At 41.7% G+C, this 12,406-nt stretch overlaps 1 pseudogene; it reads left to right on the top strand.

Annotated features, from left to right (window-relative positions):
• Positions 1-10,394: 10,394 nt before the first annotated feature.
• Positions 10,395-12,203, top strand: LOC101704805 (polypyrimidine tract-binding protein 1 pseudogene; annotated as a pseudogene).
• Positions 12,204-12,406: the final 203 nt, after the last annotated feature.

The raw sequence follows: 12,406 nt of genomic DNA, 5'->3' as shown, positions 1-12,406 counted from the left end.
TGACCATTTACTGAAACCTCTGAAGCCATGAGCCAACATAAATCTGTACTTTAAATTGTTATTCTCAGGTATTTTGACACAGCAAGAAAAGCTGGCTAACTCATGCTCCTTCTGTTGCTTTTCTTTTAAGAGGAAATATTTTGCAAACTTTATTTAAATAATTCTACTAGCATCAACTCTAGTTTATTTCAAAGTTTCCTCAAAAAAGTTTACCCCAGGGCCTAAGATACTTACACAGAGATGGAGATTGATAAGATTTCCCAAGCAACCTCAATATAACTTCTCATTTCCGCTGAGGACATTGACAGACCTCTGGTAAGGCAGTGTGGCCAAGAACTTGGAGTAGTAGGATGAAGAAAAGTCTCCTGAGCCTGATTGTGGCTCTTTCTGCTGAAAATACCACCTGCTTGACAGATTCAGTGAGAAGAAAAAGGCCTAAGATTTTTGAAGATAGATAGACTACATGCCAAAAAGGGTAATGAGAGAAAGGAAATGCTGCAGTTTGTTATTTTGCAGTTTGACTCAGGCTCATACTGTCCCATTCTTATAAAGCACTTTTATTGGTATATGAATCTGCTGTCAATGTAATTGTGTGTTTAGAACAGTGACTAGGACAAAATTAGCGTTCAGAAAACATTGGACATAAATGCTGGGTTATTAGGGTAGAAGCCCACAGATGGAGGAGAAGGAGAAGGGGGAGAGGGAGGGAGAGGAAACTTAGAAATGCGAAAGAGAATATCTACAGAGGCTAGTTCTCATTTTCTCTCACTCTATCAATGCAGATTCAAGTGCCAGACACTGCTCTTCTTGTACTCTTGATGTAAGGAAGTTTTGGAACTCTGCCCAGATCCAGGATAATCTAACCTAGAACCCTTAGGGATTCTGTAACTACTTAATTTTTTCACTTTAGATGATCTAGAGATTTTACAGATGTCTTAGATAACTATGATACCAGCAGATATTAAAGGCTCATAGCCAGGTTTCTCAAACTTTAATGGAGATAGAAATCATCTGAGGATATTATTAAAATCCTGCTTCTGATTCAGTAGGTCTGGAGTCGGGCCTGAGAGTCTGAATTCCCAACAACTTCCCAAGAGAGCCTGATGCTGTCACTCCACAGGGGTAGGATGCAGACTTGGTTCAGAACCAATTCTGATTGACAATTATAATACAATACAAGAAAGCAAATGGCTGTCTCCTCATTTCTCTTCTTCACTCCTTCATGATCAGTGCTAGGAGGTATTAAAAATTTACTCATTTATAAAAAAAGATTAAGGGCATATTATATATGTACAATGTTATGCTACAATCTAAGAAAGACTCAAGGATAAACCAGGAGCTATTCTAGAACTCTAAGTGCTTTTAAATCAATAGACATAGAATATACATATGATATAAATAGCAAGAGCATAAAGCAAAAGGTAAGTTTATTTCATTATTTTAAAAATTCTAGGGTTTTAAACAGGGGAAACGGGAGAGCATAGGTTTTGAATCAGATGGTCCAGGGGCCCTCAGGTGTACATTTCCTAGCACTGTGACTTGCAGCCGGTCCCATGATGTCTCCAGGCCACCCGCCCCCATTCTGCAATGGGGGAAAAACAGTCCCTGCATCATAAAATAAGCATTAAGGATAACATCCAAAACACTCTGTACCCAGAATGTAAATACTTCATTACTATTACTGAATATTGTTATCACCAATACTGTTGTTAGTTTGAGAGGGACCATCTGAACTGCACTGAGAAAACAATGTATACAACAATGTATTCTATTTATAAGAAAGGACATAGTGAGGAGGAGGAAGCATAAACAGAGTAAATATCTGTGAGTTTGTCACAGAACTAGTGGGACAGAAGTTTGGGAGGAGGGAGGGAGAAGTCAGAGTGTAATAAACCCTCAGATTCACATGACATGGCAGCAATGAGATAAACTGAGATGTGTGAACAGGGTGTGGCTACAGTGATCTCTTTCTAGATGGATTGGGATGCTTCTTATTTCTGACTCAATGAACTTAATGGTGTAATTCTTTTTTCCCTTTGGTTTTAAAGAAGCTCCTTATTCCCACCTATTCCTTTCACCTCCTGGCTCTGCTTGTCTAAATGCTGCCTATGTGGTGAGGCAATGCTGACTCTCCTGTGCCTCCTCAAAATGCCTCTGTAGTATAACAATGCAGCCTGTGGTGATTTCTTCCCTCCTTAAATCTTTAGTACTTATCATCTACAATACAATCCACATTTTCTTGAAATGTTAACAGGTATTACACAAAAATGGATTCCATGTCCAAAGGAATAGGGAATTCTGGGTTAACAAAAAGGCATGAAAACTTTACCTTGGTGAGACTTCTTAGGCCCTTTAAGATACAGTATGCATGGATGTGCTCCAAGAAGGTGCATAGTAGAAGTGTTGCCCAAACTTAATTGACCATGAGACACTTGTCACAGAGCATCTCTTAGGACTACTGCATCTCAGAGGGTTTTCTGTGACACTCATACATTTACCATATGCTACTGTTGTGGGTTAGGTCTAGAATATCCCCCAAAAAAGAGTGTGATGTGTTCAAAGGCAAGGCTTTTGAAAGATAATTAGATCATAGGGTACAATACTCACCAGTGGATTAGTCCATTGATGAGTTCATAGTTGAATGTGCTGTTAGGAGGTGCTGTTAGATAAGTCACTGTGGGTGTGAACTAGAAGGGTGTACAGTATTCTTGTTCCCAGCTCCTCCTCTCCCTATCTGCTTCCTGGTTGTCATGGGCTGAGCAGTTTTCCTCCACTATGGTCTTTTGCCATGGCCATGCCTCTAAAATCATGAGCCAAGTAAATCTCTCTTTTAAATTATAGGCATCAGGTACTTTGCCCCAGCAATAAGACAGTCACTAATTCAGAAAATCAGTGTAGTTGTTGCTGTAATTATACCTGACCATGTAAAATAAGTTAATACTGGTGTGTGGGAAGAGTTTGGACAGGTTTTGAGGTGTGGGCTAGAAAAGACCTAAAATTCTCTAAGCAGAGCCTGATGGATGATTCTGGTCAGAGATGAGTCTCAGAATACAGATGGAATTCCAACAGTAAAGGCCACGTTCATGAAGTTTCAGATGGAAACAAGGACTCTATTAAAAATTGGACTAGAGGGCATTCATGTTACATACTGAGAAAGAACCTATCTTCATTTCACTCATATACTAAAACTTTGAATGAGGCTGAATTGAAAATGGGAGACTAATTAATCTAGCAGAGAAGTTTTCAAGGCAGCTCAACCTTCAGGCTGTGGTATGGGTACTTCTGGATGCTTTTAAGAAGATCTACAGTGAGAATCAGAAATAAAACAAATAAACAAAAAAAAAAAATCAAAGTTGGAACATGTAAAAATTTGCAGCATGGCCAAAAGAAAAAAGTACCTGTAAAGCTGGGGCCAAGAACAGTACTAAAAAGATTAGCATTGTTAAAAAGAAGGGCATATTCTTGTTCTGGATCCTCCCTTTTCTCTGTTTCCTTGCACCAGGGTTGAGCAGCTTTCCTCCACTGTGCCCTTCTGCAGTGCTATTTCTGCCTTGGAGCCCACCTACCGTGGAGTGACACCTCTGAAATACTGACTCAAAATAAATCTTTCATCCTTTAAATTACAGGTGTCAAGTATTTTGTCCCAACAATGGAAAAGTATTTAATACGGCTACTTTACCTTTTACTTTTGCATATACACAGTGGGTAAAACATACCCATTCTATAATTTTCTAATGAAATTATGTACTTGAGCATAACAATAGCCAGCTATGTATCTTACTAGCTGCACCTGGGGTATACAGGAGGCAATCTTTGTGTTCACCCACTTGGTATGACAAACAGTAAGGTGTGTGCACCTGTGAAAATGTCCAATCACGATTTTTACTCACATAATATTCCACGTAACATTTTTGTGTATGCATCCCTGAGCATCACAGGAGGCACAATACACCCGTGCCATACTTCTGTTCTGCAAACATCTAAATTATCATAATGGAATCCAGGTGTGGCTCAAACTAGCTGTGCCTAAGAAAAACAGAAACCAATCTGTGCATTCACCCACTTGGCAGATGAATGGCAAGGTGTATACAGGAGCTCCAAAGCAGCAACAGATGAGTTTTACTCATGAAATGCTCATTGTTAAATTTCTTGCATTTAGGATTTTTTTTTTTAACTTTTCTTTTGATTTTTCTTGTTGAAGTAGCCCAGTTCAGTATAATGGCACATGAAAAACCAGATTTGCAAGTTTTGAGGAGAGCAAAAGTGAGTCATCAGGTGACTCATACATGGATAAGAATGATAATGACTTTGACATTGGCTATGTGAGTCAAAGTTCCTGTGATAGTGAAATGGAGAAAGAATTGACTGATACAGACACAGGGAATGAAGATTTCCTTGATTCAGAGGAGTAAAAAAACAGCAATGTGAGTACATATTTGACTACTCAAAAAGGTACAAAATTGTCATGCAACCAAATGGAACAATCCAATGTTAGAACTAGATCCAAAAATATAATGAGGATCTTTGCAGGGTTGAAACCTATTGGACACAGAATGCCAGCATTGCCATTCAATATTGGAAATTTTTTATAATAGACAATATTCTCCAAGATGTTGAGAAATACACAAATGATGAAATACAAGTAAAATGTTCTATATGCATTGACAGTCATACTTGAAAATGTATTTATGATACTTCACTAGCTGAACTAAAAGCATTCACAGGTCTGCTGTACTTAGCAGGGCTTTCTCATGGTAATCACAGGAATGTAAAAGACTTATGGAGAAGTGATTCGTAATGGGCTTGAGGTTTGTAGAATAACAGTGACATTGAGGAGATTGGTTTCTTTCAAAATTGCCTAAGGTTTGGTGACAAAACCACCCAACAAGAAAGAAAAGGAACTGACAATCTGGCTGATAATCCACTCATTGTTTGAGAGCTTTGTGTCTAAATGTCAAGCAATTTACACACCATCTGAATACATTACTATTCATGAACAATTTGTAGCAATTCATGGTCACTGTAGCTTTAGGCATTATATGCTAAAAAAGGATTCAAATAAAAAAATACTCCCTGGTAGATTCAAAGACATATTATACTTTTAATTTAGAAATTTATCCTGGAACTCAGCCACCAGGTCTTTATTCATTGATAATAAACTGAATGATATGTAAACAGACTTATTGCTCTTATCTCCCAAAGTAATTGGAATGTAACATTAGACAATTGGTTTACCAGTTTCCAACTGATGTCACATTTGCTAACAGAGCACAAATTGACCAGTGTAGGAACTGTACACAAGAACAAGGCAGAAATTCCCAATAAAATGTTGCAATTTGAAAACAGAGAATTGTATTTTACAATCTTTGGATTTCAGAAAGACATAAAATTGGCCTCGTATACAGCAAAGAAAGTCAAACTGGTACTGCTGATGTCAACATTGTACATGATGGCAAGATTGACAGAGAAACCCTGACAAAACTGAAGCCAGAGATGGTAACTTTTTACAACAAAACCACAGGCAAAGCAGATGTTGTTGATGAGTCATACAGCAACTATGATGTCACTTGAAACACAAAGCATTGACTAATGGTTGTGTTTTACTCCATCCTAAATATGTGGGCATAAATAGTTTCATAGTTTACAAAGAAAATAACAAGTGCAAAATACCATGGAGAAATTTTCTTAGAGTACTGGAACTGGAACTGATAAGAGATCATTTATAAAAGAAGAAGAACAAAATGTTTCTGCCCAAGGAACTATGCAAAAAAGTTCTGGAGCATGCTGGTGAGCTGAAAGGTGGACAGGAAGGCGCAACATCACAAAGACCTACTACAACAACAGGAAAACCAAAAAAGATGTCAACTGTGCCCTGAAAAAAGGACAGAAAAACAAAACATACATGCTATCAGTATAAGTGATACTTGTCCTGTGTGAAGACTGCCTTGGGAGTGACAATTGAAGCAAAGATTATTTCTGACTTTTGTTTGTATTTTCACGGTAGTTCACATAGGTATTTATTTCTGATGTTCTCTTTCAGGTTTTGTAAATAGCTGATGTGAAATGTCGATATCTATTCTAAACACTCATTACATATTTGATATTTTATTTTATTGATATCTTATTTTCCTGCTAAGTACACATTGTACAATAGAGTAAGAAGCTCTTGACAAAAGAGGAAGATGAAAGAAGTGACTAGAATGGCTTGACTCATGGAAAAGGAAGCTAAGTACATGTGCTGTCAGTGTGAGACATATGTATGGAACACGTTGTTGTAATTGTATGAAGACTGCCTTGGGTGTAACAATTGAAAGAAAGTCCATTTTTGTTCTAGAGTTCTATTGGTATTTTCTTTGTAGTTCATATAGGAATTTCTTTCTGTTGTTATTTTTTAGGTTTTGTAAACAAATACTTGATGTTAAAAATGTTGTTTATTCCAAATGAGCAATAAATATTAAGAATTTAATACTTTATTTTATTGATGTTTTATGTTCCTATTAATTTTACCTTCCCAATAACTAATACATAGAAAATTCTAGGCAGGAATAAAATCTTAGCCATACATAGAGAAGATGCTGTATATTTTGATCTATATCTAAATCTCATGTATATCATCTATATCTATAATAATCAAATATGTTTTCAACTAACTTTTAATTTAGGATCAGCACAGATAGTTGAGCAAGCTGAGAACATCACAGTTTTAGGGACAACATCCACCTCTACTGCAGTGCTAGTAGTACACCCCTAAAGAGTGCACTACCTGGACAAACATACCAGTGTCTTCTGACTCTCAGCTCCTGTGCCTGCCCACAAGTGCTGTCTCTGGGTTTCCTTCACATCTTCATGGGACTCAATAAATCTTCACATACTCTTAAGTATTCCACTCACACCAAGTCAATAGTACCCCAGGTACACTTCACCAGCAATTTTGTGAGCAAGACAGCAGAGGGAGATTATATCACACATTTTCACTAAACATTTTAAGAATGAACCACTTGTCATTATCCTAAAGACACTCTTTATCCTTGCCACTAGTGTGACATTTTCTCTCTGTTCTTCTTAGTCACATTGAATTTCTTCCTTTTTAAAATTCTGATTTCTTTGAACCACCGTAACAATGCATAAAAATGGAATTAGATATTCTGAAGCTACCAAAGAAACTTTATTACATCAGGGAAGAATAGCTAGTGTTTGAAGATTTTCAGGGATAAAGTAGGGATGCCAGTAGAACAAACCAACATAGAAACACATATGTCAATAAATTTTAAATAGATATACATATCAGTTGGCTCAAATTACACAGCGGGATAATGTCTACACAGTGCACTGTGCAATTTTTGTGCTGAATTGATAAAGGGTGGTGTCCTACCTGTCTAAAACTTTCAGCAGTGCATAAGAGCTAACAGCAGCCTATGTGTGTCCTGAGCATTTCTATCAAGAAAACAAGGGTCTGGGCTGGCAAGAACCCTTCACAGGGGTGAAGAAAGGGCTGCCCTCCTCACTGAAATATGGGCAGAGACCTTCAAGGCTGACCTTCAGGCAAGTGCCACTTTGTATCTGAGGTCAAATGGGGGAGAGTCAATGATGCAGATCAGTGAATGTCCTAGAGGGTGCATGGAGGAAATAGTCTCCTGGTCCTCCTGCTTCTCAGGCAGCTGGTTTTAAAGGCTGGTGACACACTGGGAGGGCCAAGCCCCAAGGTAAGGAGAGTCACTTTTGCTCCTGAAGTAGACACAGCAGCCTAGCAAAAGTGGAAACACTCTTCAGCTCTGAACCTTAGAGAGGCCTGCTGGGATCAGAGGACCATTGTATGCAGCCATCTCCATCAAATCCTGGAGATCTGTTCGGAAGGGACGGTTGTAACTAGTTTACAACCTACTATATCATGTTGGATGCTTGTTCCTCTGTCGAAGTTATTTGAATTCAAAGTTGAAATGGCTGGCAAAACATATCATCTGGGGCTGGTGAAGCCTTGCACTGGTAATTAGCATGCATCTGCAGGGATATTATGTGAGGCCCTTCAGTTACCCACTGATTAACCCTAACTCAGGGATTCTTCTCTTGTTTCTTTTAACTGAGTTCTCTTAACAGGTGACCATGTGCAGTGGGCAACAGAGTCTCTGCAAGTTGTCTCAAGAAGAGAACAGCTGTAGATGAGAGGAGGTCAAGTGGCACAGCTTTCCAGCCCTCTAGTGCTAAGCTTACAGAGCTGCAGAGCAGATTTGCAGCCACTGATAAACAGGAACAGGACAGGTGAGAGGGTGAATTTGCTGGGCCCAGTGGAAGCCAGTAATTCCTTCCAAACTGTTGGCTGTACATTTAGAATGTATTCTTTATTGCCCTGTCCTCTGCTCTTTGAATCTCTCATTTGTATTTCTCTTTCCAGCTCTGTAGGTCTCTGAAGAGCTTTTTTCTCCTCAGCATTGCATAAAAAGCAGCCAAAGTGATAATACTGATAAGTAGCAGAAAATAATTTTTATGATTACATAAATAATGCCAGTTCCTTGTAAAACATTTAGAAGATTGAAAGAACATTTCAGAAGATGCCCATATGTGTCCACTGCCTTGAAATAAATCAGTTTGATCTTTCCTCTTGTGGAATTTGTAATTAAGGAGCAATTGGAAGTAGGACAGGAGATACAGACACATGGAAAGACACAGAGATGGAGAAAGAAATATGATGTGGGTAGAACACCTGAAGAGGGGTTAATACCTCTCACAGCTGGAGAAATTTAGATCTTTTGCCCTAAAAGTGCTATGTTAAGAACTGCAGTGCCAGGGTACCATGAGCTTGCACAGAAAATTCAGGCCAGTCCCACCCACACTTACTGAATCAGAATCTGCTCTTAGCGAGGTCACCAGGTGACTTGCACGTTGAAGTCTGGGAATCACTGCTCTAGATCATGTGGGGGTCACGTTTGTTTTGGATTTTGAGAAACATTCCTCTGCCCTTGTGCAGCTGGGAGGTATGCTGTGTCTTTCTGCATATCCATGAGTCCTGGCCCAAGTTCAAGACATTAATTGATGCGAGACCTGGGATTCAAATAGCGGTGTGACTTCTTCAGCCATCCAGGTAACCATATTATATTTCTAGTTCTTCTATCTAAGACCATGCTGTATTTTACCTTTAATTTCAGTTTTCTATTATATATCTAGTAAAGTTTCATCATTCTTTTCCTACAGACACTACATATTTTTATAATTTTTTCATTATTTGTTCATTTTTACAAAGCTGCTTTTTTTTCCCCCATACCAGAGATCAAACTCAGGACATTGCGCTTGCAAGGCAGGAATGGTGCCACTGAGCTAAATCCCTGGCCTACAAAGCAGCTTTTCATACCAGTTTGAATTGTTCTTTGAACATCTCACTACTTGGGATTAAAGTTATGGTATAGATTTTATGTTACCTTAAGTAATTTATTTTTTCTGACTGTGCTTAATTCTGACCTTTTTCATAGTAGGAAACCATGAGGGTAAAATCCAAGAGAAATTACAGAAAATGGGTAGACAGTGACTTGAAACCTCTGAAGTTCCTTTCAGGTGGAAGGCTTAAGCCTTAGGAAAATTTTCTACCATAACTTTGCTAGTCACTTTTCGATAGTTTGAGACACGGTGATAGTAGCCCTGGGTTTCAAATTTTGTTGCATGTTAGACTTTTCTTGGAGTTTATAAGAATTTCATGTCCTGTGCAGTTTGTACCCTCATCAATTAAATAAGCATTTCTGGAAGTACAGACTAGAATCAGTGAAGATTCTCAGCTGATTGCAGTGTGCAGCACAGTATGGGAACCAATGAACTAAATGGTGCATTTCTTCATACCAGTAAATGACAGGGGCCTGGCAGGCCTGTTTGGTAAATCTAGACTTGCCAGCCTTGAGTTTCCTTGAGTGAAAGTGAGGCACATGTGTAAAGTATTTGATACTGCTAACAATTACTCTTTCTGCATGTAGAAAATGGAGAATTTGGGGCCCTATTTCACAATTATTCAATCTAATCTGCAACTAGACAAGATTCTCTTGCAAATTAAGATTTAATACACATCTCTCTGTCTCCATCACCAGGATGCAACTTCTAGAAGGCCTGGGCTAGACAAGAACCACCCTTGTTTACTCCATGGGACTAAAGAGTGCAGATCCTGGGAGCATAAGTAATGTTGAAAGAATTGAGTTGGGTATATGCCAGGGTGTATAGTTGGTTCAATGCGGGGGGGAGGGGAGAAGGAGAGGGGGAGAGGGGGGTGGGGAACAGAAGGAGCTAAGGGCATGGTTAGCATCAAAGAAAACATAGATATTCCTTGAATAGCTTCTAGATTAGCTAGTCCTTAATTACCTGACAGACTCCTTTGAGAACATAATGAAAGCTGAGGGCTATCTTCCTACCCTTAAAAATCCTGTTAGGATTCCGGCACCTCCACTCCTTCCCCCGCTGGTCTGCTCTTTGTGCCATGGACGGCATCATCCCAGACATACCAGTTGGTACAAAGTGGGGATCTGACGAGCTCTTTTCTACATGTGTAACCAACGGGCCCTTTATCATGAGCAGCAACTCGGCTTCCACAGCAAATGGAAACGACAGCAAGAAGTTCAAAGGTGACAGCAGGAGTGCCGGTGTCCCCTCCAGAGTGATCCACATCCGAAAGCTGCCCAGCGATGTGACTGAAGGTGAGGTCATCTCCCTGGTGCTGCCCTTTGGGAAGGTCACCAATCTCCTGATGGTCAAGGGGAAGAACCAGGCTTTCATTGAGATGAACACGGAGGAGGCAGCCAACACCATGGTGAACTACTACACCTCTGTGACGCCTGTACTGCGAGGTCAGCCCATCTACATCCAGTTCTCCAACCACAAAGAGCTCAAGACAGATAGCTCCCCGAACCAGGCGCGGGCCCAGGCAGCACTACAGACTGTGAACTCGGTCCAGTCGGGGAACCTGGCCCTGGCTGCTTCGGTGGCTGCTGTGGATGCAGGGATGGCAATGGCTGGGCAGAGCCCCGTGCTCAGGATCATCGTAGAGAACCTCTTCTACCCCGTAACCCTGGACGTGCTGCACCAGATCTTCTCCAAGTTTGGCACTGTCCTGAAAATCATCACCTTCACGAAGAACAGTCAGTTCCAGGCGCTGCTCCAGTACGCCGATCCTGTGAGCGCCCAGCACGCCAGGCTGTCGCTGGACAGGCAGAACATCTACAACACCTGCTGTACCCTGAGCATCGACTTCTCCAAGCTCACCAGCCTCAATGTCAAGTACAACTACGACAAAAGCCGTGACTATACGCGCCCAGACCTGCCCTCTGGGGAGCCAGCCCTCGCTGGACCAGACCATGGCCGCAGCTGTCGGTGCACCTGGTATAATCTCAGCCCCTCCGTATGCAGGAGCTGGTTTCCCTCCCACCTTTGACATTCCTCAAGCCGCAGGTTTGTCTGTCCCCAAAGTGCACGGAGCGCTGGCGCCCCTGGCCATTCCCTCAGCAGCTGCAGCAGCAGCTGTAGCAGGCCGCATCGGCATCCCAGGCCTCGGGGCGGCCGGGAACTCTGTCCTGCTGGTCAGCAACCTCAACCCGGAGAGAGTCACACCCCAAAGCCTCTTTATTCTTTTCGGCGTTCACGGTGACGTGCAGCGGGTGAAGATCTTGTTCAACAAGAAGGAGAACGCACTGGTGCAGATGGCAGATGGGAGCAGGGCCCAGCTGGCCATGAGTCACCTGGACGGGCACAAGCTGCACGGGAAGCCGATCCGCATCACGCTGTCCAAGCACCAGAATGTGCAGTTGCCCAGGGAGGGCCAGGAGGACCAGGGCCTCACCAAGGACTATGGCAACTCGCCCCTGCATCGCTTCAAGAAGCCTGGCTCCAAGAACTTCCAGAACATCTTCCCACCCTCTGCCACGCTGCACCTCTCCAACATCCCGCCCTCAATATCAATATCGGAGGAAGACCTCAAGAGCCTCTTCTCCAGCAACGGGGGTGTGGTGAAGGGCTTCAAGTTCTTCCAGAAAGACCGCAAGATGGCGCTGATCCAGATGGGCTCAGTGCAGAAGGCCGTGCAAGCCCTCATCGACCTGCACAACCACGACCTGGGCGAGAACCACCACCTGCGGGTGTCCTTCTCCAAGTCCACCATCTATGGTGGGCTCGTGGTGGGGCGCCCTGGCGCTAACTTCCGTCATTCCAGAAAAAAGCCACTTTAAAAAGCAGCTGACGTGACCTTAACGGACCAGAGATTTTATTTTTTTAAAGAAAAATCAGTTTACCTGTTTTTAAAAAAATTAAATCTAGTTCACCTTGCTGATCTTGCAGTGACGGTGACAGCTCAGGCTCCCAGGGGCTGCGGCAGGGGTCCCCACTGCCCCTAGCCTGGGCAGCCCGAGGGAGGGCACCCCAGACCACAGTCAGCTTTCTTGGGCTT

Source organism: Heterocephalus glaber, unplaced genomic scaffold (assembly GCF_053883595.1).
Source record: "Heterocephalus glaber isolate CG9 unplaced genomic scaffold, H.glaber_assembly_v1.0 deba00001610, whole genome shotgun sequence".
In the NCBI taxonomy this organism is placed as follows: domain Eukaryota; kingdom Metazoa; phylum Chordata; class Mammalia; order Rodentia; family Bathyergidae; genus Heterocephalus; species Heterocephalus glaber.
The sequence above is the reverse complement of the archived record's forward strand: the minus strand, read 5'-3'. Positions and strand labels throughout refer to the sequence as shown.